Source organism: Oncorhynchus gorbuscha, unplaced genomic scaffold, assembly GCF_021184085.1.
Source record: "Oncorhynchus gorbuscha isolate QuinsamMale2020 ecotype Even-year unplaced genomic scaffold, OgorEven_v1.0 Un_scaffold_3965, whole genome shotgun sequence".
NCBI lineage: Eukaryota > Metazoa > Chordata > Actinopteri > Salmoniformes > Salmonidae > Oncorhynchus > Oncorhynchus gorbuscha.
In genome coordinates, this window is record NW_025748092.1 from 28,952 (window position 1) to 39,726 (window position 10,775).

Genomic DNA, 10,775 nt, shown 5'->3' on the forward strand with positions numbered 1-10,775 from the left:
GCCACCGATAAGCCCAGTCCGTCAGCCCGTAATAATCCAGTAGAATTTAAGTCCATCGTTCAACATCAACCAGACGACCCAAAACACCATCCAAGACGTAAGAGAGACTGGTCATAAAAGGGCACAGAGAAAGTAGTAGTTAGTTTCTTTAATATGGTTTTAATTTACATTGTTCTCCTCCTCTCGCTGATCCCCCAGTCTCCTCTGATAGGCCGATCCAAGCGGGGGTCCTGTGGTATTCCACAGAGTTCCGTGGCTCTGCCTGAGCCGGCAGGCTCCACTTCCCAGACATTTTCGTAGCTCCAAAAAAAAAAGGGCACCATCCCAAAACTCATATTTGAATCTCCACAAAGTGTTCTGGTTGACCATTTCGTTTTTGGAGAGACATTTCCGTTTGATTTGGAAAAAGGTCAGCCTGGAGAACGTGCTTCAACACTCAAAAAAAAGAAAAAAATATTTTTTTTAAAAGAAGCTTATTCTACTTTCTGTTCTCCCTTGAATATCAAGCAGAAGGGAGGCCAAAAGCAAAAACGTCACAAGTACACCAGGACATGAAAATAGATATATATATTTATAATATATATATATAAAATGTCTTTATTACTCCATTATGTACAATTTTCACAAGACGTCCAGGGAGCAACTGTTGTAAAGACAAAGCACCGCTTCATCCAGTCACATTACAGAAACAATCATCACCTTCAAAAATAAACCCTCAGAAACAGGCCCAGGAACAGATCAAAAAACAGCAAGACAATTTACATCTTCAGTGCCCATTGGGTTACAGTCTGCACCCGATAGCCAATCATGGCCAGGCCAACTGCCAAGCAGAGTTCATGGTGCCTTCTGAGCACCAATCCGGGAGCCGACATGGTCTGTAGTCCAATCCCTGGTGGTCTTTGAGGTTAGGGGGTGTGGTGAGTGAAGTAAGAGGAGGAGGAGGGGCTAGCAGCTCCCCTCGTCAGGCCACTAGGAGGAGGGGTCAAACTGGTGTTTCTAGTAGATCACCTCGTACACTGTGGCCTTCTTGTCTCCAGAGCCCGTCACGATGTACTTGTCGTCTGCAGAGATGTCGCAGCTCAGGACGGAAGAGGACTCCTTTGACTGTTGAGGTAAAGGGTAAACAACACGTTAGCGATCCTATTCAGAGCACGTCATGTGTTTGCCTGAACTGACCGTGTCCAAAGTGACCATCTGTCTTGGTTGGTCTGAAAGACAATTCTCTGAACAATACTGCTAGCCACTTTAAACTATGCCACTTTGTTTACATACCCTACATACCCTATATTACTCATCTCATATGTATATACTGTACTCTACCATCTACTGCATCTATGCTGCTCTGTACATATTCTTTATCCCTTTACACTTGTGTGTGTATAAGGTTGTAGTTGTGGAATTATTAGGTTAGATTACTCGTTGGTTATTACCGCATTGTCGGAACTAGAAGCACAATAATTTCGCTACACTCGCATTAACATCTACTAACCATGTGTATGTGACAAATAACATCTGCAAACCATGTGTATGTGACCAATAACATCTGCAAACCATGTGTATGTGACCAATAACATCTGCAAACCATGTGTATGTGACCAATAACATCTGTTAACCATGTGTATGTGACCAATAACATCTGCTAACCATGTGTATGTGTGACCAATAACATCTGCTAACCATGTGTATGTGACAAATAACATCTGCTAACCATGTGTATGTGACCAATAACATCTGCTAACCATGTGTATGTGACCAATAACATCTGCTAACCATGTGTATGTGACCAATAACATCTGCAAACCATGTGTATGTGACCAATAACATCTACTAACCATGTGTATGTGACCAATAACATCTGTTAACATCCAATAACATCTACTAACCATGTGTATGTGACCAATAACATCTGTTAACCATGTGTATGTGTGACCAATAACATCTGCTAACCATGTGTATGTGACCAATAACATCTGCTAACCATGTGTATGTGACCAATAACATCTGCAAACCATGTGTATGTGACCAATAACATCTGTTAACCATGTGTATGTGACCAATAACATCTGTTAACCATGTGTATGTGTGACCAATAACATCTGCTAACCATGTGTATGTGACAAATAACATCTGCTAACCATGTGTATGTGACCAATAACATCTGCTAACCATGTGTATGTGACCAATAACATCTACTAACCATGTGTATGTGACCAATAACATCTGTTAACCATGTGTATGTGACCAATAACATCTGTTAACCATGTGTATGTGACCAATAACATCTGCTAACCATGTGTATGTGACCAATAACATCTGTTAACCATGTGTATGTGACCAATAACATCTGTTAACCATGTGTATGTGACCAATAACATCTGTTAACCATGTGTATGTGACAAATAACATCTACTAACCATGTGTATGTGACCAATAACATCTGTTAACCATGTGTATGTGACCAATAACATCTGCTAACCATGTGTATGTGACCAATAACATCTGTTAACCATGTGTATGGACCAATAACATCTGTTAACCATGTGTATGGACCAATAACATCTGTTAACCATGTGTATGTGACCAATAACATCTGTTACATCTGTTAACCATGTGTATGTGACCAATAACATCTGCAAACCATGTGTATGTGACCAATAACATCTGTTAACCATGTGTATGTGACCAATAACATCTACTAACCATGTGTATGTGACCAATAACATCTGTTAACCATGTGTATGTGACCAATAACATCTGTTAACCATGTGTATGTGTGACCAATAACATCTGCTAACCATGTGTATGTGACAAATAACATCTGCTAACCATGTGTATGTGACCAATAACATCTGCAAACCATGTGTATGTGACCAATAACATCTGCTAACCATGTGTATGTGACCAATAACATCTGTTAACCATGTGTATGTGACCAATAACATCTGTTAACCATGTGTATGTGACAAATAACATCTGCTAACCATGTGTATGTGACCAATAACATCTGTTAACCATGTGTATGTGACCAATAACATCTGTTAACCATGTGTATGTGACCAATAACATCTGCTAACCATGTGTATGTGACCAATAACATCTGTTAACCATGTGTATGTGACCAATAACATCTGTTAACCATGTGTATGTGACCAATAACATCTGTTAACCATGTGTATGGACCAATAACATCTGTTAACCATGTGTATGGACCAATAACATCTGTTAACCATGTGTATGTGACCAATAACATCTGTTACATCTGTTAACCATGTGTATGTGACCAATAACATCTGTTAACCATGTGTATGTGACCAATAACATCTGTTAACCATGTGTATGTGACCAATAACATCTGTTAACCATGTGTATGTGACCAATAACATCTGTTAACCATGTGTATGTGACCAATAACATCTGTTAACCATGTGTATGTGACCAATAACATCTGTTAACCATGTGTATGTGACAAATAACATAACCATGTGTATGTGACCAATAACATCTGCAAACCATGTGTATGTGACCAATAACATCTGCTAACCATGTGTATGTGACCAATAACATCTGTTAACCATGTGTATGTGTGACCAATAACATCTGCTAACCATGTGTATGTGACAAATAACATCTGCTAACCATGTGTATGTGACCAATAACATCTACTAACCATGTGTATGTGACCAATAACATCTGCTAACCATGTGTATGTGACCAATAACATCTGCTAACCATGTGTATGTGACCAATAACATCTGTTAACCATGTGTATGTGACCAATAACATCTGTTAACCATGTGTATGTGACCAATAACATCTGTTAACCATGTGTATGTGACCAATAACATCTGTTAACCATGTGTATGTGACAAATAACATCTACTAACCATGTGTATGTGACCAATAACATCTGTTAACCATGTGTATGTGACCAATAACATCTGCTAACCATGTGTATGTGACCAATAACATCTGTTAACCATGTGTATGTGACCAATAACATCTGCTAACCATGTGTATGTGACCAATAACATCTGTTAACCATGTGTATGGACCAATAACATCTGCTAACCATGTGTATGGACCAATAACATCTGCTAACCATGTGTATGGACCAATAACATCTGTTAACCATGTGTATGTGACCAATAACATCTGCTAACCATGTGTATGTGACCAATAACATCTGCTAACCATGTGTATGTGACCAATAACATCTGCTAACCATGTGTATGTGACCAATAACATCTGCTAACCATGTGTATGGACCAATAACATCTGCTAACCATGTGTATGGACCAATAACATCTGCTAACCATGTGTATGGACCAATAACATCTGTTAACCATGTGTATGGACCAATAACATCTGTTAACCATGTGTATGTGACCAATAACATCTGCTAACCATGTGTATGGACCAATAACATCTGCTAACCATGTGTATGTGACCAATAACATCTGCTAACCATGTGTATGTGACCAATAACATCTGTTAACCATGTGTATGTGACCAATAACATCTGTTAACCATGTGTATGTGACCAATAACATCTGCTAACCATGTGTATGTGACCAATAACATCTGCTAACCATGTGTATGTGACCAATAACATCTGTTAACCATGTGTATGTGACCAATAACATCTGTTAACCATGTGTATGTGACCAATAACATCTGTTAACCATGTGTATGTGACCAATAACATCTGTTAACCATGTGTATGTGACCAATAACATCTGTTAACCATGTGTATGGACCAATAACATCTGTTAACCATGTGTATGTGACCAATAACATCTGTTAACCATGTGTATGTGACCAATAACATCTGTTAACCATGTGTATGTGACCAATAACATCTGTTAACCATGTGTATGGACCAATAACATCTGCTAACCATGTGTATGTGACCAATAACATCTGTTAACCATGTGTATGTGACCAATAACATCTGCTAACCATGTGTATGTGACCAATAACATCTGTTAACCATGTGTATGTGACCAATAACATCTGTTAACCATGTGTATGTGACCAATAACATCTGTTAACCATGTGTATGTGACCAATAACATCTGTTAACCATGTGTATGTGACCAATAACATCTGTTAACCATGTGTATGTGACCAATAACATCTGTTAACCATGTGTATGTGACCAATAACATCTGTTAACCATGTGTATGTGACCAATAACATCTGTTAACCATGTGTATGGACCAATAACATCTGTTAACCATGTGTATGTGACCAATAACATCTGTTAACCATGTGTATGTGACCAATAACATCTGTTAACCATGTGTATGTGACCAATAACATCTGTTAACCATGTGTATGTGACCAATAACATCTGTTAACCATGTGTATGTGACCAATAACATCTGTTAACCATGTGTATGTGACCAATAACATCTGTTAACCATGTGTATGTGACCAATAACATCTGTTAACCATGTGTATGTGACCAATAACATCTGTTAACCATGTGTATGTGACCAATAACATCTGTTAACCATGTGTATGTGACCAATACATTTGATTTGTTGGCTTCTGATTTCCAGATTACATCTGACAGTGGTATCTGGGGTTTCCATGCTGCTGGTCATGTCCCAGGATTGTGAGCATCTATGCATGTTTGAGAGTGTGTTTATTCATGTGTGTGTTATTGATTGGAGTACCTGGAATATACTGGCACCGTATGGAGTCCTCCAGGCATTCAAGAGGTTGTCCTTCCCCGTGCTCACAAACCATTTACCTTTAAACACAGGACATGATACATGAGCTCAGAGTCCAGGTTTCCCTCACCAAGCAGGACAGGCCTGCACGGTCCACATGGTTTAAGATTTAGTAGCTAACCCAATACAACTGATGTGGGGCAGTTGGTATTACTGGTTGGTACAGTGGAAGTACCAACTAAACAACGTGGTTCAATTCCTTGAGAAAAAAGGTTTCTACACTTGAACTACATAAATACAGGTTATAAATGACTTCTAGCACCCTGGACATGTTTCTTACCACAGTAGGCGAACTTCAGCGAGAGGACGCAGCTCTCATGCAGGTGGAGCTGGTACTTGTCCGGCTTGGTGTGATGGAGAACCTCCACGTTGCTGCTCTCCATGCCCACTGCCAGCCACTCCCCTGTGGGGCAGTAGCCTAGAGAGAAGATCTGGGAGGAGACGGGAGGTGGGGGTGAACAAGGGCAAAAAGAGTGTGTGTGTGTGTGTGTGTGTGTGTGTGTGTGTGTGTGTGTGTGTGTGTGTGTGTGTGTGTGTGTGTGTGTGTGTGTGTGTGTGTGTGTGTGTGTGTGTGTGTTGCAACAGTACACAGCAACGGTATGTTGTCGACCCGTTCAGTACACCCCCTACGGTTTAATATGCACACGTGAACCGCAGAATTACGATACGCCTGTCATTTTCCTGTCATTTCCAACACGTGCTCATTGCGCTGCAGACTACAGGCACGTTGTACATTCAGATCCGCAGAACCAGACAGCTTGTGGTCATTAAGGGGCTCCTGAGGGCTGACAGACTTTACTCCACAGTAATGTCTCAAAATGTGGCAACCGCAGTGACAGCAACCCACTCCCCCTTAAACAACCAATGGATGATTTGCACTGACATCTCAGTAGGAAACCTCCCTAAAGGGGCCCCATGAAGAGAGAGGAAACTAAAAACAAATATTCTCTCAGCTCCCAATGTGACAATGGAGAGACAGAGAGACGCACATCTGAAGAGACACCGGCGTCAAAGCTACCTGACGGTTCACTATGTACTGGTCTGGGAGATCTATGTGTTGCAGACTCGGCCCTGACGGTTCACTATGTACTGGTCTGGGAGATCTATGTGTTGCAGACTCGGCCCTGACGGTTCACTATGTACTGGTCTGGGAGATCTATGTGTTGCAGACTCGGCCCTGACGGTTCACTATGTACTGGTCTGGGAGATCTATGTGTTGCAGACTCTGCCCTGACGGTTCACTATGTACTGGTCTGGGAGATCTATGTGTTTCAGACTCGGCCCTGACGGTTCACTATGTACTGGTCTGGGAGATCTATGTGTTGCAGACTCGGCCCTATGTACTGGTCTGGGAGTTGACGGCACTATGTACTGGTCTGGGAGATCTAGAATTAGACTCGGCCCTGGTAATGCTGGTCTGGGAGATCTATGTGTTGCAGACTCGGCCCTGACGGGAGACTGGTCTGGGAGATCTATGTGTTTCAGACCCGGCCCTGACGGTATGTACTGGTCACTATGTACACGGTTGGTCTGGGAGATCTATGTGTTTGCAGACTCGGCCCTCGGTTCACTATGTACTGGTCTGGGAGATCTATGTGTTGCAGACTCGGCCCTGACGGTTCACTATGTACTGGTCTGGGAGAACTATGTGTTCAGACTCGGCCCTGACGGTTCACTATGTACTGGTCTGGCAGACTATGTGTTGCAGGCCGGCCCTGACGGTTCACTATGTACTGGTCTGGCAGATCTATGTGTTTGCCCTGACGGTTCACTATGTACTGGTCCCATGTATGAGCACTACAGATGTTGCATCGGCCCATGTATGAGTCATACAAGCGCACACTTAGCCCTAGAATTAATGAATGCTGTGACTGAGTGGAAGCTAGAGAGACCAAATATCACAACCCCAGCCACTACAGATAACGCACAAAACACAGTGAACATCCGTGAAGCTGATGGGTTTGGGCCCCACATTGGCAAAGCACCTACAGATAACGCACAAAACATAGTGAACATCCGTGAAGCTGATGGGTTTGGGAACATACAGTGCACAAAACACAGTGAACATCCGTGAAGCTGATGGGTTTGGCCCCCCAAAGCACCTACAGATTGGCAAACACCTACAGATAACGCACAAAACAAAACATCCGTGAAGCTGAGTGAACATCCAAAACACAGTGAACATCCTGATGGGTTTGGGCCCCACATTGGCAAAGCACCTACAGATAACGCACAAAACACAGTGAACATCCGTGAAGCTGATGGGTTTGGGCCCCACATTGGCAAAGCACCTACAGATAACGCACAAAACTTAGTGAACATCCGTGAAGCTGATGGGTTTGGGCCCCACATTGGCAAAGCACCTACAGATAACGCACAAAACACAGTGAACATCCGTGAAGCTGATGGGTTTGGGCCCCACATTGGCAAAGCACCTACAGATAACGCACAAAACACAGTGAACATCCGTGAAGCTGATGGGTTTGGGCCCCACATTGGCAAAGCACCTACAGATAACCCACAAAACACAGTGAACATCCGTGAAGCTGATGGGTTTGGGCCCCACATTGGCAAAGCACCTACAGATAACGCACAAAACATAGTGAACATCCGTGAAGCTGATGGGTTTGGGCCCCACATTGGCAAAGCACCTACAGATAACGCACAAAACACAGTGAACATCCGTGATAACGCACAAAACACAGTGAACATCCGTGAAGCTGATGGGTTTGGGCCCCACATTGGCAAAGCACCTACTTAACGCTGATGTGAAGCTGACGGTTTGGGCCCCACATTGGCAAAGCACCTACAGATAACGCACAAAACACAGTGAACATCCGTGAAGCTGATGGGTTTGGGCCCCACATTGGCAAAGCACCTACAGATAACGCACAAAACACAGTGAACATCCGTGAAGCTGATGGGTTTGGGCCCCACATTGGCAAAGCACCTACAGCTTGTCAAAGTGAAGAAGCACTTTTCATTGTGTTCTCCCCTTGCTGTCAGACAGTAGAGACAGAAACCAGGCAGTCAGTCATGTTGACATTTTTCTGAATGGAACGTTTCAGGATAAATAAAATAGTTCATTTCAAGGGTTTAAAGGGTGATGTGTTTATTTTTTTTCTTAAATGTAAATATCCCGAAACCGTACCGAACGGTGGGGCCACTGTACCGTTGTATCCCCTGTGTGTGTGTGTGTGTGTGTGTGTGTGTGTGTGTGTGTGTGTGTGTGTGTGTGTGTGTGTGTGTGTGTGTGTGTGTGTGTGTGTGTGTGTGTGTGTGTGTGTGTGTGTGTGTGTGTGTGTGTGCGTGCGTAAACATAAATACGAGCGTACCTGGGAGGTGAAGTCATGCTGCTGGAGCTGGCGTCCCTCCCTCAGGTCCCATGAGCGGACGGTGTTGTCCAGACCTCCGGTCCACAGCTTGGTCCCGTCGTGGGAGATGTCGATACAGCTGGCGCCGTCCGTGTGGCCCTGGAACTGCCTACAACACCCAGTAAACACCATGGACTTAGCCAAGTGATTCCACTCACACTGTGGACATGTCAATGTAATCCCACTCCAATCATTATTGCTACTCCATTACTGCTAAAATCACATGGGCAGTAGTACATCCCTCCCAGCCCCAACCAGTCCTCTCCTCTCGTCAGATGGATCACTCACCTGACCAGGGTCTGGTTGTGCAGGTCCCAGACGGCGATGTTCCCATCACTGCAGCAGGAGAAGCAGACTTTGGCGTCGGGGAGATGGCCAGTGCGTAGCAGGCGGGGGCCGAGGAGGTGAGCTCCGCCTTGATACGTGGCGTCGGAGAGGCCAGGTCCCAGATGGTCAGCGTGCTGGCCTCACCGCCCACAATCAGGGTGCGGCCATCAGGGAGGAGCTTACAGGAGCGGATGTAGTTGTCCCTGTTCTGGAGACAGAGAGGGAGCCAGTTAACATTTGGGCTTCAGCCAGTTATCGTAATAATAGCAGGTATCGTGAGACACACAAATGTATTGCTAAATATTGCTATACTGTTGGAGCTAGGAACACAGCCATTTCACTACACCCACAATAACATCCGAGAAATATTGTATGAGACCAATAAAATGTGATTCGATTTAAAAGCAAGTGTGACGACTCCAACCCCATTGGATGAATTGAACGGATGTGGGTGGCGACCCAAACGAGAGAGAGAGCCGCGACCCCAGCGAGAGAGAGCCGCGACCCAAACGAGAGAGAGAGCCGCGACCCCAGTGAGAGAGAGCCACGACCCCAGCGAGAGAGAGAGCCGCGACCCAAACGAGAGAGAGAGCCGCGACCCAAACGAGAGAGAGAGCCGCGACCCCAGCGAGAGAGCCGCGACTCCAGCGAGAGAGAGCCGCGACCCAAACGAGAGAGAGCCGCGACCCCAGCGAGAGAGAGCCGCGACCCCAGCGAGAGAGAGCCGCGACCCCAGCGAGAGAGAGAGCCGCGACCCAAATGAGAGAGAGAGCCGCGACCCCAGCGAGAGAGAGAGCAGCGACCCAAACGAGAGAGAGCCGCGACCCAAACGAGAGAGAGAGCCGCGACCCCAGCGAGAGAGCCGCGACTCCAGCGAGAGAGAGCCGCGACCCAAACGAGAGAGAGCCGCGACCCCAGCGAGAGAGAGCCGCGACCCCAGCGAGAGAGAGCCGCGACCCCAGCGAGAGAGAGAGCCGCGACCCAAATGAGAGAGAGAGCCGCGACCCCAGCGAGAGAGAGCCGCGACCCAAACGAGAGAAAGAGCCGCGACCCCAGCGAGAGAGAGCCGCGACCCCAGCGAGAGAGAGAGCCGCGACCCAAACGAGAGAGAGAGCCGCGACCCCAGCGAGAGAGAGCCGCGACCCCAGCGAGAGAGAGCCGCGACCCAAACGAGAGAGAGCCGCGACCCAAACGAGAGAGAGCCGCGACCCCAGCGAGAGAGAGCCGCGACCCCAGCGAGAGATAGAGCCGCGACCCAAACGAGAGAGAGAGCCGCGACCCCAGCGAGAGAGAGCCGCGACCCAAACGAGAGAGCCGCGACCCCAGCGAGAGAGAG

The 10,775-nt window shown here is 45.4% G+C and overlaps 1 pseudogene across 1 annotated transcript; it reads right to left on the reverse strand.

Annotated features, from left to right (window-relative positions):
* Positions 1–550: 550 nt before the first annotated feature.
* LOC124028283 lies at positions 551–9,681 on the reverse strand (annotated as a pseudogene). Its single transcript, XR_006837570.1, has 5 exons — positions 9,401–9,681; positions 9,074–9,221; positions 6,019–6,169; positions 5,682–5,758; positions 551–1,104 (listed from the first exon to the last, which is right to left on the reverse strand). The product of XR_006837570.1 is annotated as a transducin-like enhancer protein 3 (transcript).
* Between the last annotated feature and the right edge of the window lie 1,094 nt (positions 9,682–10,775).